Below are 21,477 nucleotides of genomic sequence, written 5' to 3' on the forward strand. Positions count from 1 at the left end.
TGTTTGTTATGGAAGGTTTTTGACAAGGCACTCAAGAGACCTGTGCCTATATCTTATACTCTATGCATTCACTTCATTTGAAATTAAAATGATAATAATGAGTCCTAACATTTACTGAGCAAGCTTTAATACGAGCCAAGCTCCTCACAAAGCACTGTGCATGAATTATCTCATTTAATCCTCAAACTACGCCCATGAGATTTACAGATAAGGAAATTAGGGCACAGCAAGTTTAGGTAAAATGCCCAAAGTCACACAGCTAATCAGTGGCCAGAATAAAGTTCAAACCCAGATTATTCCAGGCAAGAAAATAAAATGAAGCAACAAGTTTTGTTTGTTGTTTTTTTCCTAACTTGAAAGAAACAAAGCGGCGGCGAAGTCCCAATGCATTGCTTTTACTACCTGATTATTGTTTAGCCCTTTATTTGTGTGAAGTGCCTGTGTCCCTTTATTCCTAATTATAGAGTGCGAGGCACTGTAATGAACAGAGGAGCCCTCAGAGCTGCCTGTTGAAGTCATAATCGAAACCAGTGGCAGCTCCAAGCTGAACAGCAGGGGGCGCACACACAAGTGTTTTACCACCCACGGCCTGCACAAAGTTCAGCGGTTTCTGCAGGCAACTGAGCTGAGCATGCACCTGACAGGCTCGGACTGCCCAGACCTCAGGTCCTAAAAGAAAATGTTGGATGTGGCTAGGTTACCAGACAGCTCCAGAGCCATGATGACCAGCCCCTAGCAGAGAGACCTCTGGAGAGCATTCCCATTCTAACATCTACATCTTTATTCTTGAGCTAGTCCCATCAAATGCAGAGCAGAAGAACGAATAACCCCTCGCTGCAGCCTAAAGCATCCAATCTCTGACTGTGTTTGCCTGCCTTTGTCCTTCAAAAGTAAAATAATGTCATTATTTTATTTTTGTACCATGCAAACTATTTCATTACTCCAAAAAATCAGTTGTCAAAACTTCACTGTCATATTTTTCCCTTAGAAGAATGACATGAAAAGATCTTATTTTTGCTTAGAACTTAAAAAAAAAATCAGACATACAATTCAGTCCTTAAAATGGTTTGTTTAAACAAAAAAAAAGAGAGAGAGAGAGGGGCGCCTGGGTGGCTCAGTCAGTTAAGCGGCTGCCTTCGGCTCAGGTCGTGATCCCGGGGTCCGGATCAAGCCCTGCGTCGGGCTCCTTGCTCGCCAGGAGCCTGCTTCTCCCTCTCCGTCTGCCTGCATGCCACTCCCCGTGTTTGTGTGCTCTCTCTCACTGTCTCTCTGTGTCAAATAAATACATAAAAAATCTTTAAAAAAAAAAAAAAAGGGAGGGAGGGAGGGAGAGGGAGGAGAGGGGAAAGGGGAAGGGGGAGGTCTTCTAAGGGCCAACAGCAGGAGCTCTCAGAGAAATGGGAGCTAGATGAAAGAGGCTTTATGCTTTTCTCTAGAAATGTTGACGCATTTCTAAGAAAATATATTGCTTTATTAAATTAAATGAACCAAGTACTTAGGACAATGCCCAGCCCATGATAATACTTGATACATTCCATCTTCCTCTTTCCTTAGTTTCCTAGAAAGTCAATCTCTACGTAACTATCAGTGTGGTCCCACCACTAAGGAAAATGACACAGATTCAGGATGTCTGGCCTCATGCTGCCACTGGTTTGCCTTCTTCACTTCTCCCACTCTCAATGTGTAGTCCAGAATCTCGTGTATGCTCAACACTCTACAAACAAGTACGGCTAAAGTAAACATTGCAGGCTAGTTCACAAACCTTAGAGATCTGTGATGATACCACAAAAAATGCCCCTGGAGTTGGAGGGCCACAATCCTTGGGCACCATGGCAGTGAGGACAGGGACATGGGAAGCCCTTGGAAGTGGGAGGTCACCTTGAAAGAGAGAGCTAAAGCCAGACTTTACCTATTTCATAATTTTATATCTGGCCCCATTGACTTGGATGTCCTACACTTCCTATAATAAAATATCCATCAAAGAAACCACTTCAGAAAATTAAAATGTAAGTGGTTTCAACATCTACTGAAAAATGCATTCTGAAATAGAGTGAAAACAGGATGTACATCTCCAATACAAATATATATGCACGTGGAGAGAAAAAATACATATAATCAGGATGAGTTCCATGCCATAATTAGCTAACTATCTGGCTTATCTCACTTGGTACATACAAGGATTTATCATCTAAAAATTCCGTTTTAGAAAACAAACATATTCACTTTAATATCGAATTCAGTAACAACAGGATAATTGGAATGCTGTAAGTTTTTGGTTTTGTTTTTTTTTTAAAGATTTCATTTATTTATTTGACAGAGAGAGACACAGCGAGAGAGGGAACACAAGCAGGGGGAGTGGGAGAGGGAGAAGCAGGCTTCCCGCAGAGCAGGGAGCCCGATGTGGGACTCGATCCCAGGACCCTGGGACCACGACCCGAGCTGAAGGCAGTCGCTTAACCAACTGAGCCACCCAGGTGCCCGGAATGCTATAAGTTTTAAAAGCAAACTGAAGCAAAGTAATACAATGCTCAATGGGGCACTGTGCTTTGCAACAACTCAGAAGGGCTTTGAAAATGCTGTCTAGTTTTCAACAGCTATGCAATAACTCAAGAGAATATCTATTATTCCCTTTCTTCAGAGGAAAATAATCTGCAATGGAATTCACCAACAGGTTCAAAGTCACCTAATAAGTGAACAGCAGGTAGAAAGAATGTTTTAAAAGCCATCACTTAAACCACCAGACGAAATGTGCCCTTTTCCCCGGGGGGAAAAAAGTCTTCACTCGTTATCAGAGTACAGGATTTGCTCCCACAAAACTTGTAAAACAAATTTCAACATGACAGAGTGAAACCGGCAGAGTTTAATGTGAATTAGGGAAATTCCATTTGCCAACCCACTATGACATCTGGCTATATCATGGACACTTCGGACTCAGCGTGTCCAAGTGAAAATCATCCCCCTTTCCCTGCCACCGTCACCCCCCAAACTAGCCCCCTGGCAATTGTTTTAAACTCAATGACTAGGACTGCAGTTCATAGACCAAACCCAAAATACACGTCATTTTCAGACTCCACCCTATTACTTTCCTCCACTTACCAAGATCTGTTGATTCTATTTTCTAAATATCTTTTTCAAGGTTCCTTCACTCCACTGCAGCAGATAGGATGCTCTGCCCAAGTCCCCACTCTGAGTCCACCTGAGCTTCAGAGGACACTTCGGGGTGCATTGTGATAGTCTCCACCGCAAATGTCGGTCTCTGCTGCTTGAGACTTCCTGAGGGCTTAGGGCTCCAATAGAGAATAAGCCTCTGCGGTGGGGCCACACAAGCTTATTCAGCCTGTGCACAGAGCCGTCTGGAAGTACAGGGGATGTAAGATCAGCCAATTTAGGCATGAATTTGGTGGCTAAACCCCAGCTTTCCAATCTCTTGGAGGGACAGTTTTGAGCTGTGTTCTCCACAGTTCCCCTGAGAGCCCCACGTGAATCTGAGCCCCAGTTGCCGACAGCAACAGCCCACCCAATGACACCCCCCTCGCTGGCACTGCTCTTTCCCTGCCTCACTTTTCTCAGCCACCTGTGCTACCTGGGATCACCTCCCACATCAGTTTCCTGCACCCAAGTCCTTGCTTCAGTGCCTTCTTTTAGGGGGACTGTCCAGATCAGGATGGCAGCCTAAGAACAAGAACAAAGATACCGGGGCGCCTGGGTGGCTCAGTTGGTTAAGCGACTGCCTTCAGCTCAGGTCATGATCCCAGGGTCATGGGATCGAGCCCCGCATCGAGCCCCGCATCGAGCCCCGCATCGGGCTCCCTGCTCGGCAGGAAGCCTGCTTCTCCCTCTCCCACTCCCCCTGCTTGTGTTCCCTCTTTCGCTGTCTCTCTGTCAATTAAATAAATAAAATCTTAAAAAAAAAAAAAAAAGAACAAAGATACCATTTTTGTGTGTGTGATTACCATGCTCTAGGCACCGCACCAAGCACTTTACACTTAATCCTCACAACTTTGTGAGGTCAGTCCTCATGAGGCCATCTTGCATATGGGGAAAGTGAGACTCGGAGAGGTAAGGTAAGTCGGAGAGACCTGCCTTAGGTCACACAGCTAATATCAGGAGGGGCCGGGATTAAAATCGACTTCTATCTGATGCAGAACAAGAAATACCGCCTTACTCAAGCTCTCATTGTGTCTTTCCTGAGTTCCAGTACAAATCGATCTGCTCTGCCCATACCCCTCCATTCCAACCTCCACACTGCTGCCTTAAAGACCTTTTCTAAACATCTGATCTCCTCACTTTACTGATTAATACCCGCGTGACTTCCCATCACCTTTAGGATGAAGTCTGCTGTGCTGTCCGTGGTGTCCCAGGCCCTTGGCGCTCTGGCCCCTCCCTCCCGCCCCAGACTCGGTCCTGTTGCTGCCCTTCCTCCCCACCAGCCCACCTGCTATGCACACCTGGCACTTGAGCCACAAGGATCTACTTATGTTTCCCTGCTCCATCCCGGCGCTTCTGCCAGGACTGGCGTTCCATTTCCTCTCCCCCTCTCCCCACCTTCCTCTTCTGTGGTCCCTTCTTCTTACCCTTCAAGACTGCTCAAGAATCACTTCACCCCCTCTCCCAGCCACCAGCCAGACTGGGCAGGGTGCGCCTCCTGCGCGCTTCCTTAGCACTTACCAAACTGAAGGTAATTACTGCTCCGAATATCTATCTCCCCCCGGAGGCCCATGAGATCAAGTTCTGTGTCTTTCATCTCTCTATCCCTAGCCCCTGGCTGGTTCATAATCAGGATTCAATAAAAAGCACTTGCTGAATGAAATGATTTACTGAGCCAGACACAAAAGGTCATGGTTACACACCATAGCCAAGAGACTCTGCATCTACAAGTCAACATACCTCCCCACAAGGGTCCTGTGCTAAATATGCCTCCAAATCAGACATGACCAACAGATTCAGCCTCTCCTCCGCCCCAGCTGGCCTAGTGACTGCAGGACTGCTGGAAGGCCACAAAAATCGCACCAGCCACCTTACCTACTGAAGATCAAGCCTTCCCCATCTTCCAGTCTCAACGAAGCAGCATCTCTGAGACCCAACTCAGCCACTCCCAGAAGTGTGTGGGCACCATAGATCTGGAAATTTGACGTGCTCTAGTCCATTTTGGTATCTAAAGCAACATGGCCCAAATACAAATAATTGGCAAATCTACACTTTGTTCTAGGCAAACACAGCAAACCATACAGGTGATGAAAGCATCTAGTTGTTTTCTATGCTAAATGTTGGATATTAGGCTCTGATTTTATTGAGACTTTGTCTAGCGTGCTAATTTTTCTTCCTATCAGTTCTAGGAAAGTAGCTGTTGAGGAGGTGCATGTTTGCTTCTAATGAATGTCACTAGATCATCTGAGGAAGAACGGGCCTTTGGCAGTAGTGGGTGAGTGGGTGGAGATGGAATCTCGATTTTGTTCAGCCACTGACTTTCAGCCATCACTTAACCTCCTTGGGATTCATTCTGCTTATCAGCCAAAAGCCCTTAATCACCAGCCTCACAGGAGGTCTGAGAATGAACTAATGAAGATGCTGAAATGCAGCAAGAATGCTAAGAGCCAGGTCAGCTATTCTCTCACACTAAGGAAATTCAATGTCACCATTCTGTCTCTGGAGTTCCTCCCTGTGCCTTTGGTGGGGCATCTCCCAGACTATATCTCCATACAAAAGCTAGTAAAGAGCCCATTCTACCAAATTACCTACATTTTTCCAGGTACCCATATGAAACTCTTAAGTATCTTCCTAAGTCCTTCAATTCCTCATGTAACTTTGGGTGATTGTTCCTAAGAAGCACAGCCTGAATGGGGATCCTTGTGAAAATCACTTATTGAAAACATGCTCTCAGAAGGGGAGAGAAGCCAGCACATGAGGGCAGGGGAAGAAAGCTCTCCTGAGAAGGGAGCCATCAAGAGCCTTTGGCTGCTCACAGTGGCTAGGAAGGAGTGCACAGGCTCCATGGACGGGTGCATGTGGGTGGGGCACCAAGAGCATCCACTCTAGCGGTGCTTCTCAAATCAGAATCACCCGGTGGGCTTGTTAAAACACAGAGTGCAGGGCCCCCAGCCCAGAAGCTTCTGATACAATAGATTTGGGGTAAGGTCCTATAATTTGCATTTCTGACAGGTTCCCAGGTGATGCTACTCCTGCTGGTCCAAAGACCACCCTTTGAGAACTACACACTACACTAGGGAGATTATGCAGTGTAGAGCCAAGACATATTCTGTGATTCTATCAGGTTTCACCCAGGAGTATTTCAGCTGTAGAATATAATCTTCAACCAGTGTCTCCAGAATAGTTAACTCTATGCTTGTCACAGACATAAAGAACAGACAGAAAACCCGTAGTAGAGAGCAAGTGAGATGATGCGAGTGAAGCTTGGAGCTCAAAAGGCAGGGCCCCGTCCCATCTACCAAGACATCATCAGCATCGTGTTCCCTGCCTCCACCCCCTCCTCCCCGCACCTCTCCACTACCACAGCACTCAGGTGAGAGGTGTCGGGAGAGGTTAAAGAGGGCCTGGAAAAGTCTACTGATGGCCATTCCATGCTCATCGATGGTTAGGCTTCCACTGGAGTGCTGTGCACAGCTCTGAATAGCACACCTTGGCAGGGACCTGGACCAACTGGGACATGTCCCAAGGGGAAGACTTAGGGGATGAGGGGACTCAGTGCAGTAACATTTCATGGGGGAGATTTGGTAAACAATCTATAATAATGCATGATACTCAAAACTAAGATGGGCTACCTCAAGAGGTGGTAATTCCCTGTCACTGGAAACTTTCAAGCAAAGGTAAGACAATCAGCTGATGGAATAAGGGGTGAGGGGATCTGGTTTGGGGGTCAAATAAGATAGCCTTTAAGTTTCCTCCCAAGCTTATTTGTTATTAGTTTATGCAAATTCCTGGTATGCCCCTTCTTCTACTCTCCAGGCATTCTTAGGGTCCTGTCCTGCTCTACCTGATTCTCAAATGGTGGAAAGGTTAGCACTCTAGCTTTTATTCCATTCAGCTTGTAAGAGCCCCTACATTCCTTCCAGTTTTCTAGGAAGAGGCACAATAATCCCTGCTTTCCTGGTTGGATGCTTAGCTGATCTGGAAGACTAGGTCTATTATTTTCTCCTTTTAAGGCATAAAACCCTACTCTTGTCCCTGTGAAATTGTCTTTGATTTGTTGGAAGGTATTTTTCAAGAGGATTCTTAATATATACTGCTCACAATGACAGCCCTCTGTCACTGATTATGATGAGTGGCCCCATCTTACAGAAGGGGGAAGGGGAACTGAGAGCAAAAGATTATCAGAAGCTGGTATCCTCCCAGTCCTTTCATTAGCCCTGCCACCTCACCCCTCTCTCCGCTGCTTATTAAATGGAGATATTTATTCAACATAAGTCTCCAGGCTTATGTTCATTTTAAATCATTTAAGAATTAAGTCACCGGGGTTGTGTTTTGGCCAACCTCCTGCATTCACTCATCCCAGACCCACGCTCTAGAATACAAAGGGGCTGTGATTCATTTCTGCTCTTCTGCTTCACAAATCAGAGAAGCCCATTGCTCTTGCCATGCACTGAGTGATATAACGGAAATTTCTAGTCTGAGGGCATTAGATTCAGATGCAGCTAAAAAAAAAAAATGTCAGGCAATCTGATTTACTATAGCTGTGGAGATGTGGGAAGAAAAAAGAGCAAGACTGGGTTGTTTGTGCTCTCTCTTACTCCTGACTAGGACACAAACAGCTACCAGTGTGCTTGACCCAGTCATCCACGTGGGCTCACATAACTCTGTCCAGATAGGGAGGAATGGACAGACCCAAGGAGTGCACGGACAGCCAGTTTATAAGAAGCATCATCTAAATCCCCATGAAATTTAACTAGATACACCACTTATTTCCAGAACTCCTCTGAGAAAGAGAACAATGCCAACTGCATTGGCATATTGGTATTAGGTAAGGTGGGGGGAGATCAACTGCTCACCGACCACCACTCTAAGGAACATCTGTCCATTAATGGTGTTGCTTTTTATTTGCTGAATGGGGCAGGCAAATTTGGAGAAAGCTGAACTGCTGGGAGGAAGAAAGGATGATTATCCTCTGCCTTTTCTCACTGCCATTCTTCAAAATAAATGTGCAATGAATATTAAAGGATATAGGCTTAAGGGACTTAAATCTTATTTGTAATGTTTTATTTCTTTTATTTAAATAGATCTACAATGAACATGACAAAACATTAACAGTTGTCAATTTCAGTTAGTTGGGTACACGAGTGTTTGTTTTTGTTGTTATTGGGTTTTGTTTTTTTTTTAAACCACAACAAAAGAGAATGGCTTTGAAGGATCACTTTATTTCTTAGCGTGCCCAGGACTTCCATAGGTCTTTAACCCACAATATTATTACTGTGCCACCCTCCCCTCACCCTCACTTCTTTTTTTTTTTTTTTTAAAGATTTTATTTATTTATTTGACAGAGAGAGACACAGCAAGAGAGAAAATACAAGCAGGGGGAGTGGAAGAGGGAGAAGCAGGCTTTCCACTGAGCAGGGAGCCCGACGCGGGGCTCGATCCCAGGACCCTGGGATCATGACCTGAACTGAAGGCAGACGCTTAACGACTGAGCCACCCAGGCGCCCCTCACCCTCACTTCTTATCCCCAACTGAACAGGGCTCTGGGCAGGAGAAATATCAACATATGAGTGGTGAACATAATCACAGCCTAAAGACATGAGTATATAGGTTCCCTGGCCAGAGAAAAACAAAAGAGGGTCTGGGATACATGGATAATGCCTCTGGCAGCCCATCTCTCCTCCAAAGAGCACCTCAGAGTCAGCGACACCACTCAGCCAATTATGTAGAGGGGCAAGAAGAACAACCCTTACAGAGCAGGGTTTATGCATTATGACGGGATTGGGACTAGGCCAGGATCTGTGCAGGCTCCGAGAGAGCTCTGACAACAGAGCATGAGCCATCCCTCCAACACTGTACACAGGCACCTCTTTATAAATATTAACATTACAATGTTCACACCCAAATTAGTGTGGCCATGCTCTTGGGACTAGACATAGTCCCCTTTTATTTGGAAGGACCTTGTCCTTTCAAGCAGCAAACATCTAGGAAAGAGACAAAAGGAGAGTTCAGATTGTGGCCTTCTGGTAGACCAGAGCAGGGCCTGGCTCACAATCTACTGGGTCTGGACATAAAGGATTCTGGATGGGCTGGAGATGACTCTTAGGAGCTAAAGGGTTAAAAGTTGTGATTCTCGGGCGCCTGGGTGGCTCAGTTGGTTAAGCGACTGCCTTCAGCTCAGATCATGATCCTGGAGTCCCTGGATCAAGTCCCGCATTGGGCTCCCTGCTCGGCAGGGGGTCTGCTTCTCCCTCTGACCCTCCCCCGTCTCATGTGCTCTCTCTCTCTCTCATTCTCTCTGTCTCAAATAAATAAATAAAATCTTTAAAAAAAAAAAAAGGTTTTGATTCTCAAAGTATGGTCATTAAACTCCTAGGGATCACCTAGAATCTTCCGGAAGACCACAAGTCTCTATTTTCGTAATAACACTAAGATGTTATTTGCCTTTTTCACTGTGTTGACATTTGCTCTGATGATGCAGTGGTGGAAAAAAATGTGCTGGTGCTTTAACATGAATCAAGACAGGGCTGGGTGGCTCAGTCGTTAAGCGTCTGCCTTCGGCTCAGGTCATGATCCCAGGGTCCTGGGATCAAGCCCCACATCGGGCTCCCTGCTGGGTGGGAAGCCTGCTTCTCCCTCTCCCACTCCCCCTGCTTGTGTTCCCTCTCTGGCTGTGTCTCTGTCAAATAAATAAAATATTAAAAAAAAAAAAAGATACATTCTTAAAAAAAAAAAAAAAAAAAAAGACGGGCACCAGGGGCGCCTGGGTGGCTCAGTTGGTTAAGCGACTGCCCTGCCTTCGGCTCAGGTCATGATCCTGGAGTCCCTGGATCGAGTCCCGCATCAGGCTCCCTGCTCGGCAGGGAGTCTGCTTCTCCCTCTCCCACTCCCCGTTTGTGTTCCCTCTCTCGCTGTGTCTTTCTCTGTCAAAGAAATAAATACAATCTTTAAAAAAAAAAAAAAAAAAAGACAGGGGCACCAAACTACCAATCATTATATTCCTCACACTTGTGAGAAAAAAAAGTCCTCAAGAATAAGCTTGATGAAGCAGTAATAATTATTACTTTTATTAAATCTCAACCATCAAGGATGTCTTTTTAAATTCTCTGTGACGAAATGGGAAGTACACATAGAACAACTTTGCTACCAAACAGAAGTACAATGGTTGTCTCAAGGAAAACACTAGTGTGACGGAGTCGCAGGCTGAACTAGCTGCTTTTTTGTGGAACACCATTTTCACCCGAAAGAATGACTGGCAGACAACTATGGTTATTCGGACTTGGGTATTTGGCAGACATCTCGAAAATGAATAAAGTAAATCTGTCACTTTGAGGACAGCAATGATAGTGCTCGTTCAATAATGAAATGTAAACTCTCAAGGTAAAGTTAGAGTTTTGGAAAACCTCCCGCTTGACAGTTACGCAATGCTTAAAGACTTTTTAAATGAGATTGGTAAGTATATTAACAAATATGAATGCTTCAAAATGTAGATGATCTGCAGAACTCAGTAAGTCAATATTTTCCGAGTGATCAATGCACAATGTTAAGGAGCCACACGTGGGTAAGTGATTCATTCAAAGTGCCAGATAAACGAACGGATTTTAACATAACAAAGGATGAAAAATTCATTGATATGGTTTCAGATTCCACATTGCAACTAGCCTTTAAGAAACTACCACTTGTGGGGCGCCTGGGTGGCTCAGTCCTTAAGTGTCTGCCTTCGGCTCAGGTCATGGTCCCAGGGTCCCAGGATCGAGTCCCGCATCAGTCTCCCTGCTCGGCGGGAAGCCTGCTTCTCCCTCTCCCACTCCCCCTGCTTGTGTTCCCTCTCTCGCTGTCTCTCTCTCTCTGTTGAAAAATAAATAAAATCTTTAAAAAAAAAAAAAAGAGAAACTACCACTTGTGGAGTTTTGGTACAGTATCAAAGAGGACCATAATTATGAGAAAAGTCTAATAAAATATTCTTTTCTTCTCCAGCTACGTATCTGTGTAATGCCAGATTTTCCTCATATACAACCAAAACAACATATTGCACCAGTTTGAATACAATTATGAGATGCCAATTCTCTTCTATTAAGCCAGACATTAAAGAAATTGGCAAAAAATGTAAAATAATGCCTTTCTCAGAAATTGTTTTGAAAATATAGTTATTTTTCATAATTGTCATTTTGTTAATATATATTAGGTTTATTATTTTATGTTAATTTATATTATTTAAATTTCTGTTTTAATTCCTCATATGGTAAATATAGAGAGATACAACCTAGATAAACAAAAGTTATTTTGGGTTCTCAATAATTTTTTTTTAAAGATTTTATTTATTTATTTGAGAGAGAGAGAATGAGATAGAGAGAGAGCATGAGGGAGGAGGGTCAGAGGGAGAAGCGGACTCCCTGCCGAGCAGGGAGCCTGATGCGGGACTCAATCCCGGGACTCCAGGATCATGACCTGAGCCGAAGGCAGTTGCTTAACCAACTGAGCCACCCAGGCGCCCAGTTCTCAATAATTCTTAAGAGAGATACAAAAATTAAGAACCACTAAAGTAGAACATTACATGAAGATTGAGTGTATAAATATATATATATATATATAATGCCTGGCTTAGAAAAGCACTCAGTTATATTAAAGCCTATCCATATTTATTATGTTCATGCACTGTTACTACAAGAATTCTTTTAACTCTTACACCACCTCTAGAAGTACCATTATTAGCTTTTTACAGATGAGGAAAATGAGGCACAGAGAGGTTAAGTAACATGACCAAAGTGAAACAGTTGACAGATAGTAGAGCAGAATCTGGGCTCTTGGTCCCTATATGATACGGTCAGCACGTGTTGGTGCTGATTTGATAATGGTTGTAACTTCGATTCTATAGTTTCAGGTTACTCACCGTAATTATTTTCCTCTCGTTATCCCCAAGCCTTTTATAAGGTCTTTTTTTTTTTTTTTAAGATTTTATTTATTTATTCATGAGAGACAGAGAGAGAGAGAGGCAGAGGGAGAAGCAGGCTCCCAAGGAGCAGGGAGCCCGATGTGGGACTCGATCCCAGGACCCTGGGATCATGACCTGAGCCGAAGGCAGACGCTCAACCATCTGAGCCACCCAGGCGCCCGCCTTTTATAAGGTCTTATTTAATATCCCAAACTAGTTTCAAATGTGCTACGGGATAGCAAGAGACTAGAATAAAGGCATGGGACTAACGGAGAAAGCAGCACCACCGCCATTTCTGTGGTAGAAGCGATATAAATTCACAACCAGCTCAGAGGATGAGTGGGAAAGGCCAGCTGTCCGTCCTCGTGCCTAGATTTTGCCCCTAAAGTCAATCTTAGAGGATTCATTTTGCATTTGTTAAATAAAATGGCCCTTTCCCTGTACGTGGACCCCAGCCCTCGAAGAAGTGACAATCTAACTGAAGGGACAAAACAAATATATGACATAACAGCGAGAACAGACGACAGTGTCTAATTGTGTTAAAATTAATAGGAAACCAGATTGGACCTTTTTTAAAACATTCCACTTCGGTGATTTAGAAAATACTTTAGGGTCTCCCGTGCCTCTGGGTCATGATTAAGAACAATAATTATTGCTGTGCTCCTGATGTCACAGAATTTGAGTTAAATTCTTTCACATCTCAATTTGGTGAGCTTCTGTCCACCACTGGCGATTCAGAATGATTCTCGGTTCTCCCCTACACCCACAATTACGAACTCGTTTCAGGATGAGTTCTGCTGTGTTGCCATCAGCCACCAGCCCCGCACTAAGGGACACTTTGTGCACCGTGAGGACTCCCGTCAAACACACGGAGCTCTTTCACGGGCGATGCCTGTCAGGTAGGGGCACCAAGAGCAACGGAGCTTCTCCGAGCTACTGAGTCATGTTTCTTTCATGCATATCATGGATTTTGTGTCTGACCAGGTTTCCTTTCTGTTTTGGTGTATAGATGTGTAGATATTTATTTTTTTAAGATTTATTTACTTATTTTACAGAGTGAGAGCACAAGTGGGAGGGGCAGAGAGAGAAGGAGAGAGAATCTCAAGCAGACTCCCAGCTGAGCACGGAGCCCAACACGGGGCTCGAACTCAGAACCCGGGCTGGATCTTAGAACCCCGAGATCCTGCCCTGAGCCCGACACTTAACCAACTGCACCGCCCATGCGCCCCTGGATTTAGAGTCAAGTGCATGACTAGCCTGTTGCAGGCAGCCTTTGGGGGATACATTTCCGTTTTGACCTAATTTTTATCTCCTTTTTAGGTTATTTGTTTTCTTCTTTTGCACCTAATTGTAATTTTGCTGTCTTAACTAATTAGTTGACCTCGGAAACTGGCTTAAACCCTTGCAGGAATAACGTGGGTTTTATTTATTTATTTTTTTAAGATTTATTTATTTATTTGACAGAGAGAGAGAGCACAAGCGGGCGGAGTGGCAGGTAGAGGGAGAGGGAGAAGCAGGCTCCTGCTGAGCAGAGAGTCCAATGTGGGGCTCGATCCCAGGACCCTGGGATCATGACCTGAGCCGAAGGCAGACGCTTAATGACTGAGCCACCCAGGCGCCCAATAACGTGGGTTTTAAACGACTCTTCTACTCTGCCACCAACCATCAGAATGGCCTTGAGCAAGTCTTTCAACTCTCTGGGCTTCTTATCTGGAAAATGCTCCCCTCGGCAGTGCCTTCCAATCCTAACAGTTTATGATTCTTAGTTGTTGATAATGGAGAGTTAGGAATAACAGGATATCTTAGGGCAAGGTTTACAAACTGAAATCCGCACTAAGGATGCATTTGCTGGAGTCCTTACATGTCACCAATCAATAGCTATCTGGAAATAGGCACAAAAAATGCAAGGTGGAAACATTCCTGGTACCACATCACTGGTACTGTCCTTACCTGTGGCAAAGACCTTTTCACGACTTATTGAGCACCTATTTTGTCCTAGGCAGGATGCTCGGAGCAGGGATCGAGAACAAAAATAGGTAAGATGTAGTCCCTGAATTTCAGAAGCCTAGCAAGTAAAGGAGAGAAACTTGGAGGAAAAGAACATGAGGGAGGGAGGGGTGAACAAGGGGAGAAGTGCTCAGTGAGAAGCTCCTCGGGAGCTGAAGAGTACCAGCCCCGATCAGAAGCGAAGGGCCGGGGGGCCAGGGCACCAATCATGTGCATCCATAGTCATAATAACTTCACACGTGAGTTAACTTCTCTTTCCAGGCTCTGCCAAGTTTATGTGCCAGATGGTACTTGCCTCCCACATCTGATTTACTGTAGGGCAGACCAGCTGTGCCTCAGCTCAGGGCAGGCCCACATCTGGCAGCCAGTTGGTAAAAATCTCTCCATATCACACACCTGCCCTCAGATCAGATTCCCCAGAGCAATTATCTTTCTGTCTGTCAAGGTTTTTTAATACGTTTTTCTCTTCTTGGCTTATTTCTAGGACTATTGTTGAGTATCTATCAGCAACGGCTCTGCTTAAGCACCTTCATGTCAGAGAAAAGGCTCTTATCGTGATATAGAAATAATGCTACCACCATACTCTGTAGTAAAAGTACTCAGATAAAGTAAAGAGACAGACACAGTTGAGCACATGCCCAAGAGCCATCCCTCCCTTTTTCCTGTGTTCGTAGGACTCCAATTTTATCTGGGGAGGCAACAAGCTTCAGGAAGGACCTCAGCCCCCAGCCGCAAAGGATCCGAACGGATTGCTCCAGGATGACCCCATTCTTCTTTCTAGTAATTGTGTGGGGTGTATGAGGGTGACCCAGGATTGGCCAATGATACACAAGTGAAAGTCTGCTGGGAGTGCTTCTGGAAATAATTTTATTTCCATAATGTTCTGGAATGTTCTGTATCTACCCATTTGTCAAAACTCATCTAGCCATACACTTAAAATAGGCACATTTCATAATATGAAATTATATCTCAATAAACTTGAAAATGTTTAAAAGGAAGTAATGAGAAAGCCAGTACTTCCTTCCTTCCATGAACATTGTCATGTAGAGAAGTACATTCGGAGCTGAGGCAACCGTTTTGCAATCACAAGATGATAAACCTGCACACCCTGGAGTGCCACAGTGAATTCACAAAGGCATCATGGGGGTAAATTTTCAAGGTAAACTTTTTTTTTTTTAGAGAGGTAGAGAGAGAGAGAGAGAAAAGAGGGACAGAAGGAGAGAGAGAATGTCAAGCAGACTCCCCACTGAGTGCAGAGTCCAACATGGGGCTCCATCCCACAACCCCAGATCTCAACCTGAGCCCAAATCAAGAGTCAGACACTTAACCGACTGAGCCACCCAGGCGCCCCTTAAGGTAAACTTTTTTTTTTTTTAAGATTTTATTTATTTATTTGAGAGAGAGAATGAGATAGAGAGAGCATGAGAGTGGGGAGGGTCAGGGGGAGAAGCAGACTCCCTGCTGAGCAGGGAGCCTGATGTGGGACTCGATCCCAGGACTCCAGGATCATGGCCTGAGCCGAAGGCAGTCGCTTAACCAACTGAGCCACCCAGTCGCCCTTAAGGTAAACTTCTAACAACAGTGATACCCAACATCTGTCAAACATGGTGTAAACTACCAGATCAAGGCAGTTCCCAGTTTCCATAGAAGATTGCACTGCAATCCTTTTGATGACACCTATCTTTCTGAAGCTAGGTTTTGGGCAATTGCTGTGACTTAGAAACAAGTACTGTGTAAAAATCAACAGGAAATAGGGATTGAGGGTAGTGGTTTGAGAAGTTGTGCAGTGCCCATCAGGAGCACACATCTCACTAGTAAGTAACTGCAGTTATTTACCAATAAAATAAAAGTATTCTTCTTTCAATGTATGTGTATTATTTTTTTAAAATGGCGACTAAGTTGTTAGGAATTGTTTATGAGAAAGTTTGGAAACCTTTGCAATAAACTTAAGAACAAAAAGCCAACATGATGGGGACTAGCTGAGCGGAGAGAGAAGAGCTGAAGCTCTCGTTATCGCTGACTTGATACCCATACCTGCTCCAGACTACCTACCTCCAGACATAATTATGTGAGATGAGTAAATGTCTTTTTTTTTTTTTTTTGAGACAGAGAGAGAGAGCAGGAGCAGAGGCAGGGGCAGAGGGAGAGGGAGAAGCAGGCTTCCCGCTAAGCGGGGAGCCAGATGCGGGGCTTGATCCCAGGACACCAGGATCATGATCCGAGCTAAAGGCAGATGCTTAACCGACTGAGCCACCCAGGCGTCCCCATAAATGTCTTTATTATCAGCAGAATCAGACCAATAAATGAAGACAACAAGCCTGGTTACCAGAGGGGAGGACGGTAGGGAAAGAGACAAAATGGGTGAAGGGGAGTGGGAGATAAAGGCTTCCAGTTGGGTAGTGAATAAGTCATGGAAATAAAGGCACAGCATAGGGAATATGGTCAATGATATTAGCATTGTGTGGTGACAGATTGTGGTTACAGTGGTGGTGAGCACAGCATAATGTATAGACTTGGCCAATCACTATGCTGTACACCTGAAACTAATGTGCAACATTGTGTGTCAACTATAAATAAAAAAAATAAATTTTTAAGTACACACTGCTAATAAGCTTGTAATGAAGCTAGATTACTAAGATATTGCTGTTAGCATTGTAAACTGGAAAAATAAGGTCAATTTATTTAAAAATTATTAAAAATTCACATTTTTGAAAGAAATTAAAAATAAATGTCTTTATTGTCTAAGCCATTAGTGTAAGAAAAACAAGTCAAACCAAACTTAGAAAGAATAATCTACATATTCCACACGCTGAATCTTAGACGTAAAGCATATATCTTTTGAGTTTCTTTTCTATGCATTTGTATGCAAATAGTTGTAATGTGTCCATGTGTTTATAACATAAATGTAGCATTTTTATAACTTGATTTTTTTCACTTATGTCTTAGAGATTTTTTGAAACTGCTGCTGTGTATGGTATTGTGCGAATAAACTAACTACTGATGGATATTCAGAGAATATCCAATTTTTAAAATAAGCATTGTTGAGGTAAATATCTGTGAAAATGTCTCTTACGCAAGTGCCAATATTTCTGAAGCATAGATGCCTTGGAGTGATGATTGAAAGGATGTGCAAATTTTACATTTTGAAAGATATCAATAGGGGCACCAGGCTGGCTCAGTTGGTAGAACTAGTAACTCTTGATCTTGGGGTTGTGAGTTCAAGTCCCACACAGTGGGCATAGAGCTTACGTTAAAAAAATTTAAAAATAAAAAATAAATAAATAAAGTAGAAAGGGGAGTTTTGTTTTTTTTTTTTAAAGAAAGCTATCAATAGGCTACACCAATTTATTCTTCCACCAACACTGAGTGTAGCAATTTCCCCATGCCCTCTTTAGGGAGGTCATGTAGCTGACTTCCCAGATGATAAGGATAAGGCCAAGGCCCTCTCCAGGGACCGGTTCAGGGACGGGTTCAGGGACGGCATGGGACCCAGTTCCAGGCTCCTGAAACTTGAAGAGAAATCTGCCTGAGGGAACTTCCGGAAAAGCTTCCTCCCTCCTAAAAGGGTCACAAGAAAAAGAAGATTCCCTCTTCCTTTGGAATGTCTCAGGACCAGATGTGATATCTGAAAGCCCCCAACACTTTTGCCATCATAAGAGGGACAACCTGAGGGTAAAGTTTGGCAGAGCAAAGAGAGAAGGAGCCTGGGTCCCCACTGTCATTACAAGCCACTGAAGTCACCACATGTGGGGCTGGCTATGCCTCTATAGAGACTTTGGTCATTTCAGGTACAAATCTGCTCACTCTGTAAGGCAGTTTAAGTCATGTCTTTCTGTTACTTGCAGCCAAAAACTTCCATGTGCCATTACCAAATGGTTTCTCTTTGTTTTTTTATTACTGTCAACCTTATGGGTAAAAATTGACAGCATGTTCTTATTTTATTTGCATTTCCCTATTATTAATAATGTGAGGGGTGCCTAGGTGGCTCGGTCGGTTAGGCTTCCGACTCTTGATTCCAGCTCAGGTGATGATCTCAGGGTCGTGAGATTGAGCCCCTCCCCCCCACATTGGTCTCCACACTGGGCATGGAACCCACTTGAGATTCTCTCTCTCCCTCTGCCCCTCCCTCCCCACACCTCTTCAAAAAAAAAGAAGTTGGGTATTTTTCACATGCATAGTGATCTTTTATATTTTCTATTTCTAATTTCTATTGTGAATTGCCTATTCATATTCCTTGTCCATTTTTCTATGGAACTGTCTGTTGACTTACAAATTCTTTAAATATTATGTACATTAATCTTTTGTGTATTTATATCTTGCCAACATTTCCTGCCACAGCCAAGCTTGTTTGGGGTGTTTGTTTTGTTTTGTTTTTTCAAGATAGTCAAAGCCATTAGTGTTTTCTGACTTTTTGGTCTATTCTGACATAGAAGGCCTTCTCCATTTCAACGTGATTTTTTTTTTTTTTAGATTTTATTTATTTTTTGACAGAGAGAGAGAGAGACAGCGAGAGAGGGAACACAAGCAGGGGGAGTGGGAGAGGGAGAAGCAGACTTCCCCCCTAGGAGGGAGCCCGATGTGGGACTCGATCCCAGGACCCTGGGATCATGACCTGAGCCGAAGGCAGACGCCCAACGACTGGGCCACCCAGATGCCCCCAACGTGATTTTTTAAATTATATTTTCTTTCAATGTTTTACATTTAGACTTCATGATTAGTTTTTTTTATCGTTTATTATTTTTTTATCATTATGTTCTTTTAGCCGGCATATAGCACATCATTAGCTTTTGACGATTCGTCAGTTGCGCATAACACCCAGTGCTTGTCACCACACTTTTGTGATAGCGTAAGACCGAAATCTAATACTATTTTTCAGAAGGAATAGGTAATTTTCTCAACACCCTTTATTTATTTTATTTTTTATTTATTTCTTTATTTTTAGCAGGAGGGGGCAGAGGGGCAGAGGGGAGGATCTTAAGCAGGCTACCCGCTGAGTGGGTAGCCCCAGGTGGGGCTCGATTTCTCGACCCTGAATTCATGATCCCAGCCCAAATCAAGAGTCAGACTCAATCGACTGCATCACACAGGCACCCACCTCTCAACACCTCTTAACACCGTTTCCTCAACAACTGAAAAGCTGTCTTTATCACAGGCACACTCGTCTGTCCCTGGATTCTGGATTCTGTGTTACTAATGTCAGGTTTTGCACCAACACTGCACTTGTAATTATGACACTTTGGGATCATATTTTGATATCTAGCAGAACAAGCTTTTCCTCTTTTACTTCTTAAAGTGTTTCTTATTCTCATGCTTTCTTCTTCCCAAGTTCATGGTGTTTTTATCTGGATTGCACTGAACTTGCAGACTGACTGGGGGAGAATCGTTATCATCTTTACAATGTTGAGTTGTTGGGCTTAGGAAGTGCATTTCCCTTTTTGTTCACAGTCTGTTTTGTTTTATGATGTTCTCAGTATCATTTCGGAGGTTCCTTTTCATTAACAGTCTTGCCCATTTCTTATTCTGCTTATTATATAAGTATTCTCAGTATTTTGTCGAGTTTGTTGCCACTGTAAGTGTGATTCAGATTTTTTACACTTTTTATTTTCTAATTGATTATTACTGGGATTTAGACAAGCTATTCATTTGTGTGGGTTGGTTTTGTATCTGGTCACCTTGCTGACCTCCCTTATCAGTTCATTTGATTGGCTTGCCCCTCCTGTCTAGAAGGTCGTATAAAATATTGCCCTTGATTCCATTTAATGCATTTGGCCTTGAGTTTTGGTTGTGTGTGTGGTTTTTTTTTTTTTTTTTATCTGATACTAATATTACTGTACTTGCTCTTTTTTGTCAGCCTCTTCCTGGGGAAGAGTTTCCCCGTCCCTTATTTACAAACTCTGTATGTGTGCATGCGGTGTGTGTGGATTGTTGGTTTGATTTAGATCTGGGTTTTATTTATTTATTTAAGATTTTATTTATTTGACAGAGAGACCACAAGCAGAGGGAGCTGCAGAGGGAGCGGGAGAAGCAGGCTCCCTGACGAGCAGGGTGCCCGATAGGGGACTCGATCCCAGGACCCTGGGATCATGACCTGAGCCGAAGGCAGACGCTTAACCGACTGAGATACCCAGGCATCCCTAGATCTGGGTTTTAAACAGAAGTTTTTAAATCAGATCTTAGAATATCTATCCATTCATTCATTCAGTACATAGTTACTGAGGGTTCAGCAGGGAACAAAACCAACATGGATCCCTACCTTCATGACGCTCATATTCCAGCAGCATGTACGTAACCAACTAACACACTTCTTCTGGTCCTGCTTCTGGGTCCCTCTTGTGTTCTGATGTATTCCTGTCAGCTTGTTTTATGCTTTCTATTTTCATGTGTCTTTGCCATTTATTTTTCTCCAAACTTGCCTTGTATCAGATTGGGATTTTGTTTTCCCCTTTAAGGGTCTGGAAATTACACATCTTATTTCTATTTTTCTAGAGGCTGCCTTTAATTTTCGACAATTAAATTCTTCCATCAAAGCCTAGAGTTAGTATCTCAGCTTCTTCCTAACACTGTAAGATTCTTAGGGCACTAACAGCATTTCCGAACCGTGACACAGTAATTCACAATTGTAGTTGTCGGCTATTGTGGATATTTTTATTATGGATCAGTATTTATTTGGGTTAATTATAACTTTTACTGAAGACTTTGCTCAACATTATTTTCCATATTCCACCTTCCTACTTCTCACATCCATTTTTCCTTTTGCTATAATATGTTCCTGAGGAATTCTTTCGGAGATGTTTTGTGAATGGAAAACCCCCTGAATCACTACATGTCCTCACACTAGAATGCTAGTTTGAATGAATAGAAAATTCTAGATCCAAAATTATTTTCCCCCAGAACTTGGAAGGTCTTCTAGCACCTGTCTACCTAGTGAGAAGTCTGATGCCAGTCTGACTTTCATTCCTTGGCAGGTGCATGTTACAGAAACCCAACTCAAACCAGCTTCAGCAAAGCAGGGAATTTATCAGCTCACACCTGGGAAGCCCAGAGGTGGAGCTGGCCTCAAGCATGGCTGAATCCAATGGTCCAAACAGAGTCATCAGGTTCTTTTCCATGGCCTATGGCTCTGTGTGTCTGTGTTTCTATATGTTAGGCTCATTCTTCCTACTGTGACAAGCTTGCTTTATGCAAGAAAATAACTATACCTGGCTACAGCCGACATTCCTGCAGCTACATAACCCAAGAGAGAGAGACCCACTTCCTCATGAACACATGAGAAAACCCTGGAGAGGACTCTGAGTGAGCCCTTTTGGGTCCTCTGCCCATCCTGAGCTAATCAACCACACTCCCCCTGTGGCCTGGGTTGGGCTTGTGGGTCGATCCTGTACTTCCCAGTC

The 21,477-nt window shown here is 43.6% G+C and overlaps 1 long non-coding RNA gene across 1 annotated transcript in view; it reads right to left on the bottom strand.

The window, feature by feature from the left end:
- The window catches only part of LOC135363745 (uncharacterized), a 65,137-nt gene that overhangs the window by 34,564 nt on the left and 9,096 nt on the right, over nt 1–21,477 (bottom strand). The window lies entirely within an intron of this gene.

The sequence above is a fragment of the Mirounga angustirostris genome, unplaced genomic scaffold, assembly GCF_029215605.1.
Source record: "Mirounga angustirostris isolate CCGP_5_RB_7025 unplaced genomic scaffold, mMirAng1.0.hap1 SCAF_3, whole genome shotgun sequence".
Taxonomy (NCBI): Eukaryota; Metazoa; Chordata; class Mammalia; order Carnivora; family Phocidae; genus Mirounga; species Mirounga angustirostris.